The sequence below is a fragment of the Podarcis bocagei genome (genome assembly GCF_964188305.1).
Source record: "Podarcis bocagei genome assembly, chromosome: 11".
In the NCBI taxonomy this organism is placed as follows: domain Eukaryota; kingdom Metazoa; phylum Chordata; class Lepidosauria; order Squamata; family Lacertidae; genus Podarcis; species Podarcis bocagei.
The window spans coordinates 36178849-36201532 of NC_138136.1; the positions used below are offsets into that span (position 1 = coordinate 36178849).

The 22684-nt window shown below is 42.2% G+C and overlaps 1 long non-coding RNA gene across 1 annotated transcript; it reads right to left on the minus strand.

Annotated features, from left to right (window-relative positions):
- Positions 1-349: 349 nt before the first annotated feature.
- Positions 350-2592, minus strand: LOC308597550. Its single transcript, XR_014013051.1, has 2 exons — positions 2314-2592; positions 350-617 (listed from the first exon to the last, which is right to left on the minus strand). It is a non-coding gene; the product is annotated as an uncharacterized lncRNA (long non-coding RNA).
- Positions 2593-22684: the final 20092 nt, after the last annotated feature.

A 22684-nucleotide genomic window follows, 5' to 3' on the forward strand; every position in this document is an offset into this window, starting at 1 on the left:
CCAGAACTTTTGGATTCCATGTTTATTTTAGGTCTCCCTTTTGTTAAGGCCTCTTCACCCTACTTTTTTATATGGGAAGAGAAAAGGAAACAATTTTACTCTGCTCAAAGCATCCATAGCTTTTTGTTTATGTGCTGCCAGTATTCGAAGCATGCAGAAAGAATATTAAACCACAAATGTCAAAAAGCTCTTCCTTCTTGTTGGCTTTAGGCAATATTGCTTATTTCTCAACCAGAGAACCTGTTCTGTGGCTGTTACCTCTCCTTCTCCCCCATATGTTAATTTATTCCTTGAGATAATTGAGTACAAATGAGACTTCTTGATGGAAGAAAATTCCTGTCTAATTGCAAAAATGGCCACATAACGACATTTTAATGGGAATATCAACATTCCGTGAAAATATGCAAAACATAACCACAAGCTTACTACCCTTCCTCCATGCTGTAATGAGTTGACGGGCAAGATATCTGCAGTGGGCATTGCTGAGCTGCTGAGGCCTTGGTAGCTGCTCAAGGATGCTGTGTGGTGACTTCAGCTGGATGAATCTGTCAATTTCAGTTTCTAATTTTTCCTGTCTTCAATTCTCCACCTTTCTACATTGGTTTGCATTAAAAGTCCTTCGGAAAAAAATCATCAATATTTTAGTGTAAATTTCTCCTAATATATAAATACCTGTATGCAGATTTTCCCAATATACACTTTTTTTGCAACACTTTATTTCCCCTAATATATATGTTTTCCCTAATATAATGCATTTCTAATGTTATTTTCACTAATATACTGTATGCATTTTTATGCACACTTTAGTATATGCATTCTTATACATAACCTTGCTGGAAAACGGCATTGCCCAGTTCAGAGAAGTGCAAGTACCAAAGGATGATTATGTCAGTTTGCATATTATTTTGGAAATCACCTTTAAGTGTAAACTGAACAGAATTTCTCCCCAATCCCTCGTGGTGACAGCTACATATGCATATCATGTGTTACCCCTCTATGTCAAACTTGAATAGAGTATTATTCACCAGCAGCTGTCATGACATCACCAAATAGGTTATGCATGGAGTCTCAGTTTGATAGATTTGAGGAGTGTACCTCCTGTTCTCCCTCCTGAAGTGGCACACAGTTCGAATAATTTGCTGAACTCCTTCACCTCCTTCCGGTGTTTGCTATACTGTGGGGCTGACTCACCAATACTTTTCCCTTTGGGAAATATGTGACCCATTTGGGTTCCACTGAACTCTGATGCAGAGGACTGAACTTGTGTTGCTAAGGATACAAAGAGTGGAACATTCGGTCTCTGCTGCGCTTGGAAGATTACCTTTGCGATTATACAAGGGAAACAAGAATAATCTATTTTGCTGCACTGTTTCAAAAGACTAGCTGTCAAATTGCTCACTGCAAAGTGAGACGGAAGATTGATGTCCACACTGCATCTTCTATGGATTGCATATGGCTGACATACAGAACTAAACAGAGGGGAAACATCACATTTTCATAGCTTTAAGTCAACTGAATTGATTAGTACTGTACAATAAATGTTTCTAATTGTTGCTCATGGTCTCAGTAACAGTAAACCATCACAGAACCAGTTAAATAGATTGTATTTGCAGGAAGGGTGTTATTCTTAGGGTCAAATTTAAGTGATTTTTTTTTCCTTACAAGATAGTTGACACCAAAACCTGTTCTCTATGATTCCTCTGTCAAATATCAACAGAGGTGTTCTATATATAGAGTTGCCAGATCATTTCAGCAAAACATTTTAAATGTTTCAGGTCAAATAAGATTGTTTTATTTTGTCTTGTTTTTACTAAAGCATCCCCCCCCAAGTGAATATATATCACATCCAAACACATGGGTCCCAATCCACACATCTGTGCAAACATCAGTCGGTTGTGCCCAGTGATACACACAGCCGGCTTTAACAGCAGCCATCATCCCCCAAACCATTACAGAGCAATTCCTAAGTATAGGAAACTGGATTAAGTTATCCTTATTCCAAGCTCCATTCAGGAGCAGGGCTACTACCCATTGAACCAGCCTCAGCCTGATAGAGGGTCCGGAACTACAGGGTACCTGGTAGCAACTCTTGCTGGAGTGCACAATCCCACAGCAGATGCTAGCATGCAGTCTGGCAGGCCAACAGGTCCAAAGTCTTGCCAGGGTTAGGCTCCCATCTCTGCTGCTGATCCAGAAGTCAACCCCACATATGCACAGTCCCAAAAAGCTCCCTGGAACATCCAGGCTGTGGTCCAACCAACATGGGCAGTTGAGCAGACATAGCACCTCATCTCTGCTTCCCTTTTATTATACCTTGCATGTTGATTGCAGCATCTGGGCTTGACAAGGCAGGTGACCCTCACCTGTTCTGAGCCTCCTCCAGCTGAGGAATCACACACCTCCTCCTGGAAGTAATGAGACCCATCTGGCCAGCTAATGAGCAGGGTTGTGGGCCCTCAGCCTCCCAGAGCCTTGCCCTCTCCCCCGCTGCTCCTTACACCCCAGAGCTTGCTGTGTTTGGGGAGACAGGGGCCCCTCTGGCTCTGGTGAGGGGTCCTGTTGCTCTGCTTCCTGTGTGTCCACTGACCCACATCATCCTCCATCACCCCTGCAAGTACTTTCTACACCAACCTCTCCTTCTCCATCTCCAGCTGGAGTGCCTCAGTCGTGGCTACAGCCCTCACCAGAATCCTCTTCCTCCTCCCCGCTATCCTGCCAGTTCATGCCACAGAGGGAAAACAAACCTTTAAAATAGAATTTGACTTGCAGCACTTGTTATGCCGGCCTAAGTTCCACTGCATTGTTAGGTCACATGCCAGAGCTGAAATAGGTTTTGTGTAAGGCTCTCTTTGCCCTGCACTGCCCACAGGACCTCTGGACTTATGCCTCAGACAGGTTGAGGGAGTCATTGTGGTGTAGGCCTGGCTAAGCCCCAGCTCAGCTGGGACAGCCCCAAATCCACCTGTTCCAGTCTTGATCATCCTGGTGGATCTTGGGTTTGGACTGCACAGATAGTAAGCACTGTTATGTACTAAGCTTGGATCCTAGAACAATAGGCAAGTAGGATCTTAGAATGCAACAACTGATTGGCTTGCAGGAAAAGACAAATCAGGCTCCAGAAGGAAGTTAATCAGCCTATTAGGCTGGTAGGATCATAGAATGCAACAACTGATTGGCTTGCAGGAAAGACCAATCAGGCTCCAGGAGGGAAGCAGAATCAGCCAATCAGACAGGACTCATTGTGTAATAATGTATATAAAAGCCTGAGGTTTGGGGGGCAATTCAGTCACTGTTTTACAAGCTGCAATAAAGAGCATGAAATCACTACAGGAATCCGAGTATATTTCACTGACCGTGCAAAGGGACTGTGGGTGCAAGCTCAATGAAGCACTGGTAGTGCCACAAATGTTTACCTGTTGCACATGGAGTTTTTATTTTAAGCAACAACTTCCTCCCTATGCTACCCAAATGATCAAGGAGGTCTGCATGTAGAAGCCTGCTTCTAATGTGCATGGACAATCCTGTCTGGAAGAAAGCACTGATACAAACATTTTCCATATAAACCACCGTCTCCCACCTTACTGTTTGGAAGCAAGTCTCACTGAGGTCAATGGAGTTTATTCCGCAGCAGTGCATGGAAGATCACAGAGCACAGCAATGGATGAGAGCCAAATGACACGTCAGAATAGCTGCATAGTAGAGAGTAGGGTTGACACAAATTGCCAGTGCATGGAACAGAGGAAGCTACCTTATGCTGAGTTTGATGAATGAGCCATTGAGCTCTGGATTGTCTACACTGACTAGTGGATGCTACTGAGGATTTGGGAAAGGAGGCCCTTCCAGCCCTATCTGGAGATGCTGGGGATTGGACCTAGGATCTTAAGTATACAAAGGAGATGGTCTATCACAGAGCTATGGACCTCCTCCTCCAGATCAGGACCCTAAAGTGGAGGGTAAAGGGCATTTAGCACTTGACCCCCATAATCTGTGTTCAAATTAAGGGCACCATGACTGCAATTTGCATAGAGAAAAAAGTTCCTGTTAAAGTGAATGGGAGTTTCCATCTCCCCCAGTGCTAGTAAAATGTTAAGTAATGCAGCTGATAGATGGCACCATAAGATATGGAGATCATTAGTTTTATTCAGCATGTCAGCTGCTTTTATGCAGGCAGATATCTTTACTGGAATGCGTCCAACGTGACTGAAACAAAGCTGGGGAAACTGCATTGCTATTTATTCCATTATTCTGAGCAAAGAGGTCTTCAGCAGTCAACTCTAAAGTCTCCTTTTAAATAAATCTTAGAGCTTTCATGTCTCATTATTGTCTCCTAGGAAGCTTGCCAGGGCTGAGTGTTAAAAGCTTCCATTAGCAGCTAATACTTTAGCTGAGAAACATTTTTAACTCTGTAATGGAAAAGGAAAAAAAAACAGCTTCTACAAAATAAAATTATTTCATTTTTACATCTACCGTATTGAGAGGAGAAGTGAAATGAGTTCTAAGTACTCGTTTCTCACTGCTGTGTGCTTTTTGGTAAGTTAACAAGTGCCTACTTGAAACATTAAATTGTTTTGGGGGGCTAAATATAATGCAGTTGTTTTAAAAGAAGGAAACTTATCAGTATTATGGACTGTCTCAACCAGCAATATTTTTTTCCAGTGGGAGCCAACAGATGGTGACTTTGAGTGTCCTGTGGCAATAAATTCAGCTGCATACGACTGTTTGTTTCAGGCAACACTAAGAATTGATTTTAACATCTACTTGACACTTCAGATTCATCATTGTCTTCCCTCATGGCTGATGTTGAATAATAAGTATCAACTCTTTGAGTTTATTAGGTGCATGTCTGTTAAAGGTTCCAAGTCTCTATCTTGGTAGTAAATGTCTTTTCCCATAAGCAATGCGTTGACTCCTTAGGCATTTCTTTATGCTGAAGGGTGGTACAAGGGGGCAATCTCCAATGGCAATAAGATTTATTGAGAAGTGTTGCAGCATCAGGTCTTAGAGCAGATGATGGGAGATAGTGGTATTTAGAATTTAATCCATGCATTGTCCCAGAGTTTACAAAATGCAGTGCATGTGCAGTAGTTAATATATTGATAATTTGCCATTACCGGTATTTCTTTTGCTCACTCATCCTCTGGGACAAGGAAAGAACAGTACATTGAATGGATTAGTGCTTTCTTTTGGTAGAAAGACAGCTCTATCCCCCCACCCTTTTGAAAATCAAATACATCCTTGTTGCTTTTTAATTTCAAAAGAAAAGGCTTTTGCATTGTTCCAGTTCTGTGGATACTGGTTTGTTGAACCATTATTGTATCACAACAACGGGATATTGCTCTCATCTGTGAATTACATCCCACAACCAGTAATCAGCCCTTTATACCAATATGCTTTGCAATACTAATTTTCCCTCTTTAGCTTGAAGTCAGCCATGCTAACTTAATCAGATACACAATGAGAACCTCTCTGCCTAATGCACTGGAGCACATGTTTCCTTGGCTAGTAGCCAGGACCTGATGGTTGGTTTCTTAGATTTCTGCTTCAGCCATTTTCCAGTGAGGATTTGTGTTAGGTAAAACATTTCATTGTTACAGGAAGACAGAATTATCTCCTCCGAAAACAAAACAGGGCTCCCCACAGTCAGAACAAGACTTAGTTGTATAAGGGGAAAAAATAAGCATAAGGCAATAATAATCTTCTCATACTGATTTTAAAAGTCCATGTCAGTGGTAGGAGAGAGAGAAAACATTCCCTTTGTTTACAGCAGGAACACAAGAATCCTGACTCAAGCGGAGTGTTAGGTGGGAAGAGATTAATACACACAGTTGGTTGAGTATCCATGAGGAATGAAGCCTACAATGGGTCTTAAAACTACATACTGAACAAGCTGAACCCATCATAATTCAAAATAAGTTACAAATTTAATGCTATAATTGTGAATGAAAGAAATCATGAGTTTTTGAAATACTTTCACATTTTTGCACATAGCTCTCTAAAGTGGGACCCGGGTGGCGCTGTGGGTTAAACCACAGAGCCTAGGGCTTGCCGATCAGATGGTCGGCAGTTCGAATCCCCGCAACGGGGTGAGCTCCCATTGCTCGGCCCCCCTCCTGCCAACATAGCAGTTCAAAAGCACGCAGTGCCCATAGATAAATAGGTACCGCTCCAGTGGGAAGGTAAACGGCGTTTCCCTGTGCCTCTCTGGTTTGCCAGAAGCAGCTTAGACATGCTGGCCACATGACCTGGAAGCTGTACGCCGGCTCCCTCGGCCAGTAAAGCGAGATGAGCATCACAACCCCAGAGTCGTCTGCGACTGGACCTAATGGTCAGGGGTCCTTATCTCTAAAGTGCATCTTGGAAATGCGACGGACCTAATAAGGTTTCTTTTCCTCTCTGTGTATCACAGTGCCTTGCATCACAACATCGTGTGCATTGCAAATGGGACATTTAAATGTCTTTGGAAAGTAAAGGGTTATAGCAACAAACAGCAGTGGTCAGTGGGGGGTGGAGTGACAGCCTTTCCCTGGCCTCCCATGATGGCGTTGCTGCATATTACTAGGAGAGAGAGGGGTGAGGCAACAGCAAGGACTGTTAGTGGTTTCCTAGATGGGATGACTGGGGTTCCAGCTGGATGAGACCACCCTCCGGTTAGGAACAGGTGTGCAACTTAGGGATACTTCTATATTCACTACTGTGGTGGCGGCTTATTTGGATGGGCTTAGCTTCAGTTGTCTGTGGTCTGGTAAACTCTAGGTTAGTTTACTGCAATGCATTATACATAAGACTGCATTTGAAGATGATTCAGAAACTGCAGCTAAAGCAGAATTCAGCAGCCAGATTGTTGACTAGGACTTGGTAGTCTGAGTATATTACACCAATTCCGGCCCAGCTGTCAGCTGGCTTCCAGGCCGAATTCAGGGTGCTAGTTTTTGACCTATGCAACCTGGGACCTAATTACCTCAAGGATCATCTCTCCCATATGAATCTAACCAAAACTCAGACATCCGAAGTCCTTTTCCATGTGTCCACTCAAAATGAGGTGTGGAGAATGACAACAAGATAGAAGACCTTTTCAGTGGTATCTCTCCCCACCCCACAGTACATGATTGTGGGCTGATCACCACAACAACAATTTTGCCAGACCACAACTCTCATCATACCTGGTCACTGGCCATGCTGGCTGAACTGATGAGAGTTGAAGTCTAATAACATCTAGAGGGCAACAGTCTTCCTAGCCCTGTCCATTACAGTATACTGTACTGCATGGTAAGCAGTTTTTTTACTTTAGCATTGACTAAATGCCACAGTGCATCTGCAGCAGCACAACAGGACTCCCTCATCTGCCCCAGCTGCAACAAAACATGTCTCTCCCGTATCAGTCTCTACAGACACAGCAGGCGCTGCAGCCTTCCAATAGTTTGACCTAACCCCCAAAGGCGCACTCCTCCATTGTCTCCCAAGACTGACAGATGCCAACAGCAATTTGCAAAAAAGGGTGGCCACCACTGTTTAAAACTTGTATTGTTAGACTTCAGTGATGTATATATCTTGGCTTTGCTGAATACAGTGCATCTGGGAACAGAGGGGAAGAGAGAAAGAAATGCAAGCAGCAGCAAAATCTTTTTTTAAACAAAAGAAGTGGAAAAAACTGATGGAGAATTGAAGAAAATCCCAGAATAACTATTGGGAGAATATATATATATATATATATATATATATATATATATATATATATATGGAATTAAGGGGGGATACTTACACATTGCCAAAAAGAGGATATAAACTATTGAAAAAGAGGACAAAAACTAAAGCTGTTGTTCCTTTTCTACAATTCCCAGAGTAGTTTATCAGTTGATCCTCCTTCCTAGGAAACTCTTGAAATTGGAGCTGTGTGAGGGGGATAGGGGTCTCATAACAACTCTCTAACAGCACCTTTAACAAACTGCAATTCCAAGGATTCTTTCAGGGAAGCCATGACTGCTTAACTGTATTGTGTAGGCCTAGGATAGTTTTTGGAAGTGTTCGAAGTGCAAAGAGTGAAATAATCTGAGGCATTTAGTTTTAGGTCATACAAGGTGCCACTGCTCCCTTCCTCACCATCTACCAGTTTGATAATGACCCAGGTACTGTTCTGTATTGTGTTTTCAAATAATACCTTTGAAACTTAATTAAATGCTTCACAGTTAAATATTTTTTAATCCATAGTCATGGCAAACAAGAAAGACTCAGACTAGGAGTGTACACAGTTCCTTTTTCATTAGCTGTGAAACAGTGTGTGCTGTTTTTGAGGCAGTTCAATGAAATGATTATGCTCTTAAACAATTCTCATCAAACTGATTCACAGTGCAAATGGAAAGCAGCTACAGATAATTAGAGATCTCTGCTCTGCTTTAAAATGTAGCAGGAATGGGGAAAATCAGAAACTTGGCAAAACATCATGCTGTAGTGTGCTTTCTTGCCCCCGCAATGGGATCTGAAGAATAATTTTGCTATCAAGAAGATATAACATTTTTCCCCACTGGAAATTTATTTATGTCTCTTAACTTGATCTCAGTTCTATAAGGTATACATTATTCATTACAGTATTGTTCTGTTCTGACCTCATTGAGTAGAGTGGCCACTTTATGTACCACCAAAACAAAGGGAGAAAATTCATACCTTAAAAAAATGAAAACAAAAGAGGACACAAATTTACTTATGCTGATTGACACATGTGTGGATGCACATTTAGAAACAATTACTATAATTTAAATAGAAAGACAATATATCTCACAATAGCGGGGAAGCGTGTGACCAGGAGAGCTGTATTCCTGCTCAGTCTGTTTCCCAGCTGCAAGCTTTCAATGGGCAGCTCGGAGCATCTTACTCTTCCTTCCTAGGTTCTATATCTTTAAACTGGACTTGGATCAGTCAGCATTTAAAATAAAGGACCCTTTCAAATAGAAAAGTACACTCTTTAAAATAGGACACATGGCCACCCAAACAATGGGATATGTGTCGAAGACCTCAGATACCTTCAAATGAGCAGCTTGCTCCAACAGGAGCAAATCCAACAGGATTTGCAGATGACGTGAGGCATATTAACCAAATCAACTCTCCCAACAGGTGGTGCACCCTGTTTTGCTACTTGAGGTGAAACAGGAAGGTGCTGTCCCACCCTACCCTGCCCCTGCTGAAGCCTCCATTACCTGGGTTGTGTGGCAGTACCCATGAAGCAGCAGTGATGGCAGCAGGTTCTGGCAAGATCTTATGGAAATCTTGCGAACTCTGCAGTATTTCATGAGATCTCACTGGGAATTGCCACCGCTTCTCCACTGGCAGAGGGGGTGGGGTGATCATGGGGGTGCTTCTTCTTGGGGTTCTGCCACCTGAGGCAGCTGTCTCCCAAGCTCCATCTCTTCCCTGAGGAAGCCGCAAAGCAGCCTAGTCCTTCGCCTCCTTTTTCTTAATTCATTCCAGGATTGTTGCCTACAATAACAGGCAGACATGGGGGAAAGGTCAGCCTGGTGTGGAGGAGGCTAGTTCCTAAGGGATTAGGGGAATCACTAGAGGTTTCACTGTAGAGATTTTTGGCTTAGGGCCCCTGGTTGACAGGTCCAGGTTGGGGAAGTCAGAGAATTCAACGCTAAGTAGACATGCAAGTGGGACTTGCAGTAGTTTGCATACTTATCTGTGTTCAGGAACAGAAATCAGTCAAGTGAATACAATCATCATCATCATAAATTTATACCCCACCCATCTGGCTGGGTTTCTCCAGCCACTTTGGGCGGCTCCCAACAGAATATTTAAAACACAATACAACATCAAACATTAAAAACGTAATTAAACAGGGCTGCTTCAGATGTTTTCTAAAAGTCAGGTAGCTTTTTTATTTCCTTGACATCTGAAGGGAGGGCGTTCCACAGGGCGTGTGCCACTACCAAGAAGGCCCTCTGCCTGGTTCCTGTAACTTCTCACAGTGAGGGAATCACCAGAAGGCCCTCGGAGCTGGACCCCAGTGTCCAGGCTGAATGATGGGGGTGGAGACACTCCTTCAGGCATACTGGGCCGAGGCTGTTTAGGGCTTTAAAGGTCAGCACCAACACTTTGAATTATGCTCGGAAACATACTGGGAGCCAATGTAGATCTTTCAGAATTGGTGTTATATGGTCTTGGCAGCCACTCCCAGTCACCAATCCAGCTGCTGCATTCTGGATTAGTTGTAGTTTCTGAGTCACCTTCAAAGATAGTCCCATGTAGAGCGCATTGCAGCCGTCCAAGCAGGAGTTAACCAGAGCATGCACCACTCTGGTGAGACAGTCTGTGGGCAGGTAGGATCTCAGCCAGTGTACCAGATGGAGCTGGTAGACAGTTACCCAGGACACAGAATTGACGTGCGTCTCCATGGACAGCTGTGAGTCCAAAATGACTCCCCAGACTGTGCACCTGGTCCTCCAGGGGCAAGGTTACCCCATTCAGGACCAGGGAGTCCTCCACATCTGCATGCCCCCATTTCCAAAAAACAGTGCTTCTGTCTTGTCAGGATTCAACCTCAATCTGTTAGCTGCCATCCATCCTCCAACCGCCTCCAGACACTCACACAGGACCTCCACCGCCTTCACTGGTTCTGATTTAAAAGAGAAGTAGAGCTGGGTATTATCTGCATACTGATGAACCCCAGCCCATCTTACATCCCTACCCAGGTGTGATTTTGGAGCCTGGGAGCTTCTGCATCCAACGGTGCTGGCTCAGCCAAGCTGCCACTGCTCTGAGTGGAGCTGAGGACAATTATGAATAGATGAGGTTCTTAATGTTGGGAAGGAACATTTGCAAATGTCTTTCCCTATGACTTGTTAAATCCCCAAATGCAATGTGCAAAGAAATGAACACTGCTGGAGAAAGGAGGTGGAACAATGACAATATTAATAAATATTCCTAATACACACTTTTGCATACATTGTTCACAATATCCAACAGATGATGCATCAGCAGATTTGGACAGATAAGGTGAAAGCTGTTGAGCAATTCTCCTTTTCAAGTGCCACTGAAATGAATGCCAGCTGCAAAAAAGTAGTAACATCTTTTGCATACCTCTCATTCATTTCAATGGGATTGTGCTCACGTCAAGTAATTGATGAGTGACAGGCCATTCTTTAGACACCGACTGATTCCAATGGAACAGATGGCCGATAGTCTTTCCTGGCTGGGAATTCTGCCACGAGTCAACAGTCTAGTGTTTCATAGCAGGACTCTCTGGCTAGTGATGTTCATCACAATATGTTTGGATGGCACAGTGCCACACAATGAATGGCCTGTTTACAACACAGGTATCAAGTGCCCATAGATTCAGAGTAAGCCAAGGCTTCATGGTGAAGGCTATTTTATGCAGCAGATCCCTTCTTCATGATGAGCCGGAAATGCATATCTCTGTAGCTAGGTCAAGCGTGCAGAAACATAACATTGCTACAACACATGTAATTGTGGGATTCTGAGATTGTTTTTCAATGTGCATACTTAGAGGAAGGAACAGCCATCTCTGAAGCTACAGTCATTGGGAAAGCCTCTTGAATATTTGTAGATGATTGGAAAAGAATTGTTAGTCTATGCAATTGTTGTAGAGGCCCTTGGGTAAGCTGCCAGCAAGTAGCTAAAGTGTCTGTGCAAAATCATCTTAGGGAAAATCAAAGTACACATTATAGTACAACTGTATCTAAGGAGGCTGCAAAGCACCATTCTCATTGGCAAAACTCCCTCAGGAAGACAGAGGAGAGATCAGGGCTGCTGTGTATCCCTGCTGGTTTATCTTCACCAGTAGGAATGGACATACTGTATCTGTCAATTTGATTTCTCTTAGTTTTTCATGACTTCCCCCATATATAATGCATTTTTGGTATGCTATTTTCACAAATATATGCTGTTTTGGGTATGCATGATGTTTGGCTGGAGAACTGTGTGCCACCACTTGGACCAACGTTAATTTCAAAGGAAAGTTGCATTTCAGTTTGTTTATGGTTTCGGACATGCAAATTAGGTGTACATTCAGATGGAAACATAATTAATTTCTTGCCCATCAGAGAAGGAATAGGATAAGAAGGTTAGAATGTGCTTAACACGTTTCCACTGAAAGTTCTGCCCTTGGGAAATTTTGGCATGCATCAGCTTGACATCCATGTTTGTGAGGAAGCACAGATCTGGTAATTGCCCCAACCTAAGGTAGATCTCCAAAGAAGAAAAGATTGTTGGGTTTTATTAATTTGTGACTCCAGTATGTCCCTCAGCATGCAAGCTAAAAATTGGACATCCTTGTGGAGTATTCACAAAACTATGAAAAACAATGGATTAAATGCAATGAAAAATACAGACCTCCTTCAAAGCACTTATGAGCTTCTCTTATCCTCCATCCATTCAGATCAACTTCATATTCATCCTGCTGAGAGATTAGGAATGGTGTAATCCTATATCTGTTTACTCAGAAGTAAATCCCACTATGTTTAATGGGAGTTTACTACCCAGTAAATAGTTACAGGATTGCATCCTAAATCCATGAAGGCTAGGGGCATTATCTTTTATGTTCTACACCACATAAAATGTAGTATTGTTGCTTTTAATACAGCTCTAATTCATTTCAGCTAGAATTATTAGAAAAATGTGGGTGGCATTTTCAGACTGGTTTATGTATTAAATGATTTTTATATTAAAAGTTGCAATTAGGAACGGTGAACTCCAGGTTTTGGTTTTTTTACTGCAGGGAGAGGATGAAAGTTTCTTTTAAAAAAATTAATAAAAGTCCATTTAGAATAGCTGGATAGCTCAGTTGGTAGAGCATGAGACTTTTAATTTCAGGGTCATGGGTTCAATCCCCATGTTGGGCAAAAGATTCCTGCATTGCAGGGGTTGGACTAGATGACTCTGGGGGTCCCTTCCAATTATTCTATTCTATTCTATTCTATTCTATTCTATTCTATTCTATTCTATTCTATTCTATTCTATTCTATTCTATTCTATTCATTCATTTACTTATTAATTCAGTAGATTTCTATTTTGCCTTGATGGAACTTGAATCACTGAAGGTACGGTTGCGAAGCTTCTCCCATTCAGGTAACGACCACATCCCAACCTGCTTAGCTTCAGCAAAACCTGTAGGAAGATAAACGGACATGTCTAAAGGAAGGGTGAGAGAAACAGCTTGAGAAGAGAACCGTCCTATTTTATAAATGTAGTACTAGATACGCTACAGGATTTGCCATCATCACTTCAACTCTGACAGTTCTGCTGATTGAAGAATCCTTGAATTCTGAAGAGAGTTTTCTACGCTGCTGGGCTAATGATTTGACCAAAGTTAAGCGCTTTTTACTTCCATTGGTTTCAGTGGAAGAGTTAAGTACATCAAAGCAATGCCAATAGAAAGTGGGCTTTCTAACTGGTCTCACTTCTTCTGCTAAAAAGAACACTTTGCCCCATCTCATAGGATTGTTAGCCTAGATTAGCATATTTATCACATATAAGATTAAGACAAATCCACCCAGAATCTAAGCTGTAGGAAAATGTTTCACTGAGGCTGCTAAAAGGATATATATATATATATATATATATATATATGTTTGCTTTCGTAGATTTTCACGGGTACAGGAATGTAGGTTTTGGTGTCTTCGGGTGTCTTCCCGTGTAAGAGTTGGGGTGTCTAGGCGACGTTTCGACGAGGTCTCACTCGTCATCTTCAGGCTGGTGCTTTCGGCTTCTTGTTACTGGAACAGAGCAGGATCTCAGTGTTTGAGTTCCTATAAATACTGTTGAGGGGGTGTGGTGCAGAGAAGAAGTTCCCAGGTTATTGTGCCTTTTCTTCTTTTGTTCCTTAATTACTTGGGGGATATCTTGAGTGATATCTTGAGTGATATTCTGAGTACCACTTAGGTGGGTCATTAAGTGTGGATTAGTTGCTATAGCTTTCGTGTCTTGACCTTTTGAGCTTGTGAAGAGATTTTTCTGAGAAGATGGCTGTACTGCACTGAGTTGTGCTCTGGCTTGGCTTCGTGTATAGGGGCGAGCTGTGGTTTTGTGCCCTGTGCCAGCCAGATCTGTGTAGGGATTGCAGGGGGGTGCAGCATCCGGAGGTGCCACTATGGTTTGGCTACCGGATGGAGTCTGTAATTTATCTGTGGAGAGGGTCTGGGTTTGGGTCTGGTGTGGTTGATAGGTGATGGCGTTCTGTGTGCCTCTGGTCCTGGTGTCGGTTTTTGTGGGGAGGGCTAATTTCCAGATGTCTGGCAGGCGGGACGTGTCGTCACGCTTGTTCATGTTGTGAGGGTGTTTCTCTATCTCGATGGCTTCCATGATTATTCTCTTGTGGTGATGTTCCATGTTAAAGAGCAATTTGGAATCTGCAAAATTAATTTCGTGTCCTGTTTCTTTCATGTGTTGGAAAAGAGAGGAGGTTTTTTCTTCTTTTTTGACGGCATTCTTGTGTTCTGCGATACGTGCATTTATTCGTCTGTTTGTTTGTCCAATGTACGTGGCTGGGCAGACTTTGCAGGGTATTTCATAGACCCCTTGGTTTTCCAACTGGATTTTATCTTTGGGGTTTCTGAGGATATTGGCTATTTTTTGGTTGGTGCAAAAGGCTGTTTTGATATTGTGTTTATGGAGGATTTTGCTGATTTTGTCTGTAGTGCCCTTGATATAAGGAAGGAGGGCCATGCCATTGTTTTCTTCTGTGTCTTGGTTTTTGGGGGGTGTTTCTTTTTGGATTAGCTTCGTAACCCTGTTTTGCTGGTATCCATTGGCGATTAACACATTTGAGAGATTCTGTAACTCAGTTGTCAAGTGGTCTTTGTCAGCCAGGCGTTTGGTTCTGGAGATGAGAGTCTTGGCTACGGAGTTTATTTGTGCAGGGTGGTGGTGTGATTGTGCATGTAAGTAGCGGTTGGTGTGTGTTTTTTTCTGGTAGATAGTGTGTCCTAGGGAGCCATCAGGTTTTTTGTAGATTAGGACGTCAAGGAAGGGAAGTTGGTTGTTGGCTTCTATTTCCATAGTAAATTGTATTTTGGGGTGTAGGCTGTTGAGATGTGTGAGGAAGCTGTCTAGTTTTTCTTTCCCGTGTGGCCAAATTACAAAGGTGTCGTCAACATATCTGAGCCAAAGTTTGGGTTTGTGTTCTGACTTGTCTAAAGCATTGGTTTCAAAGTGTTCCATGTACAAATTTGCGATGACCGGTGAGAGGGGTGATCCCATAGGCGCTCCTTCTATCTGTTTGTATCTTTGTCCATTGTGGATGAAGTACGTGTTGGTTAGGCAGTGGTTGGTCAGGTCCAGGATGTATTTGGGGGGATTGTATTTGTTTTGAATGGCTGTCAAGGCTTCATTAATGGGCACTTGAGTGAAGAGAGATACAACATCGAAGCTCACAAGTAGGTCATCGGGATGTAGGTTTTGCTTCTTTATTGTTTCTATGAACTGGAAGGAGTTAGTAACGTGTGAAGCGATGGATTCTGCATAGGGCTGAAGTTGCTTAGCGAGAAATTTAGCGAGATTTTGTAGAGGTGAGCCTATGGAGCTGACTATTGGTCTGAGTGGTGTTCCTTCTTTGTGTATCTTGGGGAGACCGTAGAGTTTGGGGCATCTGGATGATTTTTCTCTGGGGATGATTCTTAGCTGGATTTCTTCACTGATAGGAGAGGCTTTTATTTTGGATTTGGTGGTTTTTTCCAGATAGGTGGTGGGATCTGTTTTTATAGGTTGGTAGGTAGGGTCTTGGAGTAGATTTGATAGTTTTGCTTGGTAGTCCGATGTGTTCATCACAACAGTGGCATTACCTTTGTCTGCTGGGAGAATGATTATGTTGTTGTCTTTCTTCAGGTTGGTGAGTGCTTTCTGTTCTTCTTTGTGTAAATTGCTTCTGGGTGGTTTGCTGGAGCAGAGGATGTTGGTGACTTCAAGTCTGATTTTATTGGCTTCATCTGGGTCGATTTTGGTTAGGCTAGCTTCGACTCCGCAAAACAGGGTTACGAAGCTAATCCAAAAAGAAACACCCCCCAAAAACCAAGACACAGAAGAAAACAATGGCATGGCCCTCCTTCCTTATATCAAGGGCACTACAGACAAAATCAGCAAAATCCTCCATAAACACAATATCAAAACAGCCTTTTGCACCAACCAAAAAATAGCCAATATCCTCAGAAACCCCAAAGATAAAATCCAGTTGGAAAACCAAGGGGTCTATGAAATACCCTGCAAAGTCTGCCCAGCCACGTACATTGGACAAACAAACAGACGAATAAATGCACGTATCGCAGAACACAAGAATGCCGTCAAAAAAGAAGAAAAAACCTCCTCTCTTTTCCAACACATGAAAGAAACAGGACACGAAATTAATTTTGCAGATTCCAAATTGCTCTTTAACATGGAACATCACCACAAGAGAATAATCATGGAAGCCATCGAGATAGAGAAACACCCTCACAACATGAACAAGCGTGACGACACGTCCCGCCTGCCAGACATCTGGAAATTAGCCCTCCCCACAAAAACCGACACCAGGACCAGAGGCACACAGAACGCCATCACCTATCAACCACACCAGACCCAAACCCAGACCCTCTCCACAGATAAATTACAGACTCCATCCGGTAGCCAAACCATAGTGGCACCTCCGGATGCTGCACCCCCCTGCAATCCCTACACAGATCTGGCTGGCACAGGGCACAAAACCACAGCTCGCCCCTATACACGAAGCCAAGCCAGAGCACAACTCAGTGCAGTACAGCCATCTTCTCAGAAAAATCTCTTCACAAGCTCAAAAGGTCAAGACACGAAAGCTATAGCAACTAATCCACACTTAATGACCCACCTAAGTGGTACTCAGAATATCACTCAAGATATCACTCAAGATATCCCCCAAGTAATTAAGGAACAAAAGAAGAAAAGGCACAATAACCTGGGAACTTCTTCTCTGCACCACACCCCCTCAACAGTATTTATAGGAACTCAAACACTGAGATCCTGCTCTGTTCCAGTAACAAGAAGCCGAAAGCACCAGCCTGAAGATGACGAGTGAGACCTCGTCGAAACGTCGCCTAGACACCCCAACTCTTACACGGGAAGACACCCGAAGACACCAAAACCTACATATATATATATATATATATATATATATGAAACGTGCTACCAATTTCAAAAAGTGTACAGAATGTCTACGCCTGTGTTGCTTAATGAACAAGAAGCAGGTGATAAGGAAACCTATTCCGGTGTCACAGAGAGAATTATTTTATACCATGGAGTTACTAATTTCATGATTTCAGTATTCATAGCAAGAGATAACAAGAATATGCAGTGTACACCCTGAAGTGTCAGTGGGAAGGAAATGTGGAATTACATCTTTTTAACATTTTCCCAAGCACTTGTCTAGCTTGTGAAACAGCTTTGCGACTCTAATTCCCGCCCCCACCTCTGCAAGTGAACGTAAGCTATTTGCATACATCATCCACAGCTATTTTTTATTTTATTTTATTACCAAAGACTTCTAAAAAGAGACATCTAGGAGTGGTGTAATGGAATTAAGATTCAGTTCTGCTTTCTGTCTGTTCTGAAGAGCATGCTTGAAATTTCAATTAGATTTCCCACTCCCCAAAGAAGCAAGTGCACAATGCCAGGAAATGGAAATTCTCTTGTTTATTAAGACTCTGAAGTTTCAATATTTCACAGCCCAACTTTAGCTCAGAGAACTGCAAGCTTAGGGGATGGAATAGCTGTGACGCCATGGAGCACAGACTAAGAAAAGTTGTTTCCAGTGAACTCTGTACATACAAATGGATCCAGGTAGGCATCCCTGGGGGAAGGACCCCCATGCTGCAGGCAAACTGCTTCCCAAGCGCAGGGTGGTTTCAGAAATAGCCCCCAAACAGTGCGCAAAGCTGTTGTTGAAAGCTGGAGAAATATATGGTGCACAGGGACAACTATAAGAGGCTTTGTGGACCCATGAAGTCAGTTTCCAGCTCAGTTTCCAACCCAGTTCCATATATCGGTTTAAGTTGGAGCAGCAGAAGTAGTGATTTTTGGCACTGTAGCATAAATGTGTTCTGCCACCCTCCCCACAAAAAATCCTCTGTGGTTTCAGTGGGGACCAAAGGCCCACAGAAAGCCATGCAAAGGGGGGATTAGGGAACTTGTTCTGGAGCTCACTTCTGGTAAAGAGCCTGGTAGAATTAAGGTACCTAAGCAGACCCAATAAAAGGTAAAGGGACCCCTGACCATTAGGTCCAGTCATGACAGACTCTGTACCACTTAACAAATCACCTGGTCCTGTGTGTTGGTTTTAAATATTTTGGTATTTGCTTTAAAGGGGAAGATACTTTAGGTAAAATAAAAGAAGAATTCCCTGGATGCCTAGATCCAGGCTTGGGGCAAGTACTCTTTGATGTAATACCCCCATGTTTAAAATCACAAAACATGCAGCAAAATAAAATGTGAAATATAGGGTGTTAGACCTTTAAAATATCCCTTTCTAAGTTTCTTCCAAAGTTCCCCACTTTCCTTAGCATACAAAGAGACAATGCATTTGGTATGTTAAAAATGGTTTACTTACAAACTCTTCAAAGGTCGGATTCATGTGTTTTTCCATACAGCAACAAGAAAAGACAGGTAGCATAACTTAGGTCCCAAAATGGTAAGGGTTCCTAAATTATCTGTATAGAAAGACAAAGATGGCTTGCTTAAGCCATAACTGTTAGAGGTAGGGTTCACATGGTAGAAAAGAGAGAACAATGAGTTTGGTAACCCTTCCTCCCAAGGTAAGGGTGTGTGACTTAGATAAGCCTGGCTGGACAGCTTACTCTATGCTCTTAACCCCTTGATGTATTAATTAGACTTAAGGATGTTGGTTATAGGAGACAGATTTATTCCAACTAGGCAGGTAGGTGCTCCCTTGCCTCTTGGGGCTGGTTAATACTGCAGGGGCTTCTGCCTCAAGTGGAGGGGCTTGAACCTCAGAAGGGGGGAAGGCATAGCTCAGTGGCAGAACATCTGCTTTGCATGCAGAAGGTCTCAGGTTTAATCCCCCCATATCTCCAAGAAAGGTTGGGAGAAAACTCTGGAGAAGCACTGTCAGTTTGTGTAGTCTATACTGTACTAAATGACAATATAAAAAAAATCCTTCCAGTAGCACCTTAGAGACCAACTAAGTTTGGATACACACAAAAGCTCATACCTATAACAAACTTAGTTGGTCTCTAAGGTGCTACTGGAAGGATTTACCGTATTTTGTTTTGTTTCGACTACTGCAGACCAACACGGCTACCTACCTGTAACTAAATGACAATATGCTAATTATTTATTTGCTAAACTTTATCCAGTGGCTAGGCTTCCATGTAAGATGCAGATTTGCTTAAGTTGATTAAAAGCCTTCCTTGGCATGGTTCATTAGAGATAATGGGAGTTATAGTCCCACAACTTTTGGAAGATCATTGATTCCCCATCCCTGGCATAATTCTACGTTTCCACATAAGTGCAGCAATATAGCGGTCTAGCTGCCTCTCATATACATTAAAAAAATTGAAGGAAGGTTGAAGGACAAATAACATCACGTGTTTCTTTTGCATGTTTGCTCCAGTAGTTCTATTATTTTTAGGCAAAGTATGACCTTCCTTAGCTATGTAGTTAATCTCTTCAAATAATTCCTGTGACTTGGTCCATTACTAAAATTAAAAAAGATAGTTGTATTTTTGGATCTATCTTTAATAATGAGATTATACTGGCTGTTTTCCAGACATCAGACTCCTCTTCTAAACTGTGTTTGCTCATCAGCAGGCATCTCCTGTATCTAACTGTGGGCAAAACTAGACACTCATTCAATTTGTAGCATGAAACTACATATCATGCTTATCCTTAATTAATTATAGGCAGCAGGGGCTGGAGTGCATGAGGCAGTGCATGAGGAGGAGGAGCTCCTACAAAAACAAGTCAGGAATCATGGGATAAAAAGGTTAATCCTCTGTTCGACAAGGAAGAGAGAGAAAAAGTGCTGTTGTTGTTTTAAAAAGCAGAGGTTAGGAATAAATGGAGAGAGATAAATAGTGGGTGCCCTGTATATGTATATTGTAATTACCCAAATAATTTTATTGATGCTGTTTAGCATTCAGAAATGAGACGAGGTCAGAGATGAACAGAACAGTTGTCAAGTTTGAGAGTGATACAAAAGTATTTATGATGGTGAAATCCCAAACAGTTCTAGGTCTCTGAGGCATCCCTGAGGGGCATTATAGGAAACGAGAATCCTGACACCTGCTACATACAGTATTTCTATCCATAGGTAAAGGTAAAGGGACCCCTGACCATTAGGTCCAGTCGTGACAGACTCTGGGGTTGCGGTGCTCATCTCGCTTTATTGGCCGAGGGAGCCGGCGTACAGCTTCCGGGTCATGTGGCCAGCATGACTAAGCTGCTTCTGGCAAACCAGAGCAGCACACGGAAACACCGTTTACCTTCCCGCCAGAGTGGTAGCTATTTATCTACTGGCCCTTTGACATGCTTTCGAACCTGCTAGGTTGGCAGGAGCAGGGACTGAACAACGGGAGCTCACCCCATTGTGGGGATTCGAACTGCTGACCTTCTGATCGGCAAGTCCTAGGCTCTGTGGTTTAACCCACGGCGCCACCTGCGTCCCTTTCTATCCATAACTTGATTCCAAATTGCAGTCACCATACCTGTTTGTCTACATTATTCCCTGGTCATCCTTTGGAAGTATATTTAATGCGCTGGATAAATTTTTATCATGGAAATCTGGATATCTAAACGCTTTTAGAGAAAATGTAATACATACAGTGAGCCAAGTTTCAATGTTTCCTAGTTAAATCCGATGCTAGCATATGTTATTTGTCTTAAATAGCTGTACATCCAAGCCAAGATGATGGCAGGCACTGATCAGAAGCTTTGCCTTCGTGTTGATTGCATATGGCAAGGAAATAGGGCTGCAAAAGGCAGTCTTATTGCCAAGCTGTGAGCTGGCAGTTTGCAATGAAAAAATATCTAGCCTTTGTAGTGGGGGATAGCAAAAAATTCTATACTGCCAAATTAAGAAAACAACAACAACATGGCAGTGAACAGTGTAAAATTGACAATAGAATTACAGTAATTAAACAAGTTCAAAATGCATTATATATAGAACACAATTTGCAAGAAATATTAACATACCGCTTTTAAATGTATTTGTGGAAGGGGAAGGGGAGGGAGGTTTATTGGTTTGTGGTTTTTGTTCTCATTTTTATCATGAATTTTATATTGTATTTTATGTTGTGAACTGCCCTGAGATCTATGGATGAAGGACAGTATACAAATTTAATAAATAAACAAAAATAAAATGCACACGAAAGTACTGCAAAATAGAAGCCACCTACTTGTTTTACTTTAGTTGCAAAACTCTGTATTCATAGTGCTGTGACTGTAAATATTTTCATGCAAATACCCACACATCAGCTCATCAGCTTTGCATACTGTACAATGGGCAACAAGAGGTTTTAGTGATAGACCTTGTTGTTAGTTAAAAAGTTAACTGTTTGAGTTAAATTACCTAAGACTTTTCTGGTACCAGGTTATCAAAAACTGCCTTCTGTCAAAGTCAAAACAACCATTATTATTATTATTATTATTATTATTATTATTATTATTATTATTGCCATGGTCTTTCTTGAAATCTAGAAGTGTGGACCAAATTCTTAACTCCATTAAGTTTCCATTTGGATGCATCTGGAGAAATATGTTGCAGGGTCCACAAATTCACCATTGAAGACAACTTGAGGAATAGTAGGCCATTTGGTATAGTATTTAATACCTCCCATAGGATTGAATTTGTGCCTGAGCACAGTCTAGGAGGAAACTGCTGTCAAGAGACAGGCAATAAACCAATAAACCATACTTCCTTCTGCAGAAATCAGATCCATATTTTATTTCCATCCTTGGGGCAATTCTCCCTTGTTTTCAGTCTTCCCCTGGCCAAGATAAGAGAGGCTGGAGTATGTTGGCTTATGGCTAACCAAAGCCTCTGCCTCCTCACCTGCCCAGAATTTCCAGGTAGGGCTACATACATCTTGTAGAACTAATGCAACTCCATGCAGATAATAGCTAGATAGTCTGATTTGATATAAGGTAGTTTTCAATATTCCCAAATTTAGTCCCCAGTATTTGTTCTTGGCTACAATTCATGGTTAGCGAGGAGGAAGTTTAATCATGAGGCCAGGTTCAGATGATACACTAAGATGTTAAGCAAAACCTTCCTTAGCTCAACACAGCAGGGGAGTAAAAAGGACCAGGAAAGAGCAAAGCAGTTGCAAGCTGTTAGTTCAGAGACTGCACATTTGCGCAGTCCTGAAAAGCCATAGCTTGGCTTACCACGTCTTGCAAACCAGACCTAAGTGTGTCTGGATGATCACACAGAGAGGTCTCTGCATGACTAGGAGCCATGATAATGGAGCGTTCCCAATCACATGGAGGATCCTATCAACATTCAGATGAAAATGAGCACTCAAGGATAAGAGTTCAGAAAGTGAGGAAAATATACTGTAGCTATTTAATTATTTTAACTGTAAATTCACATTTCCTTTCAAATTTTGTTTCAAAAGACATTACAGTGGTACCTCGGGTTACAGACGCTTCAGGTTACAGACTCCGCTAACCCAGAAATAGTACCTCAGGTTAAGAACTTTGCTTCAGGATGAGAACA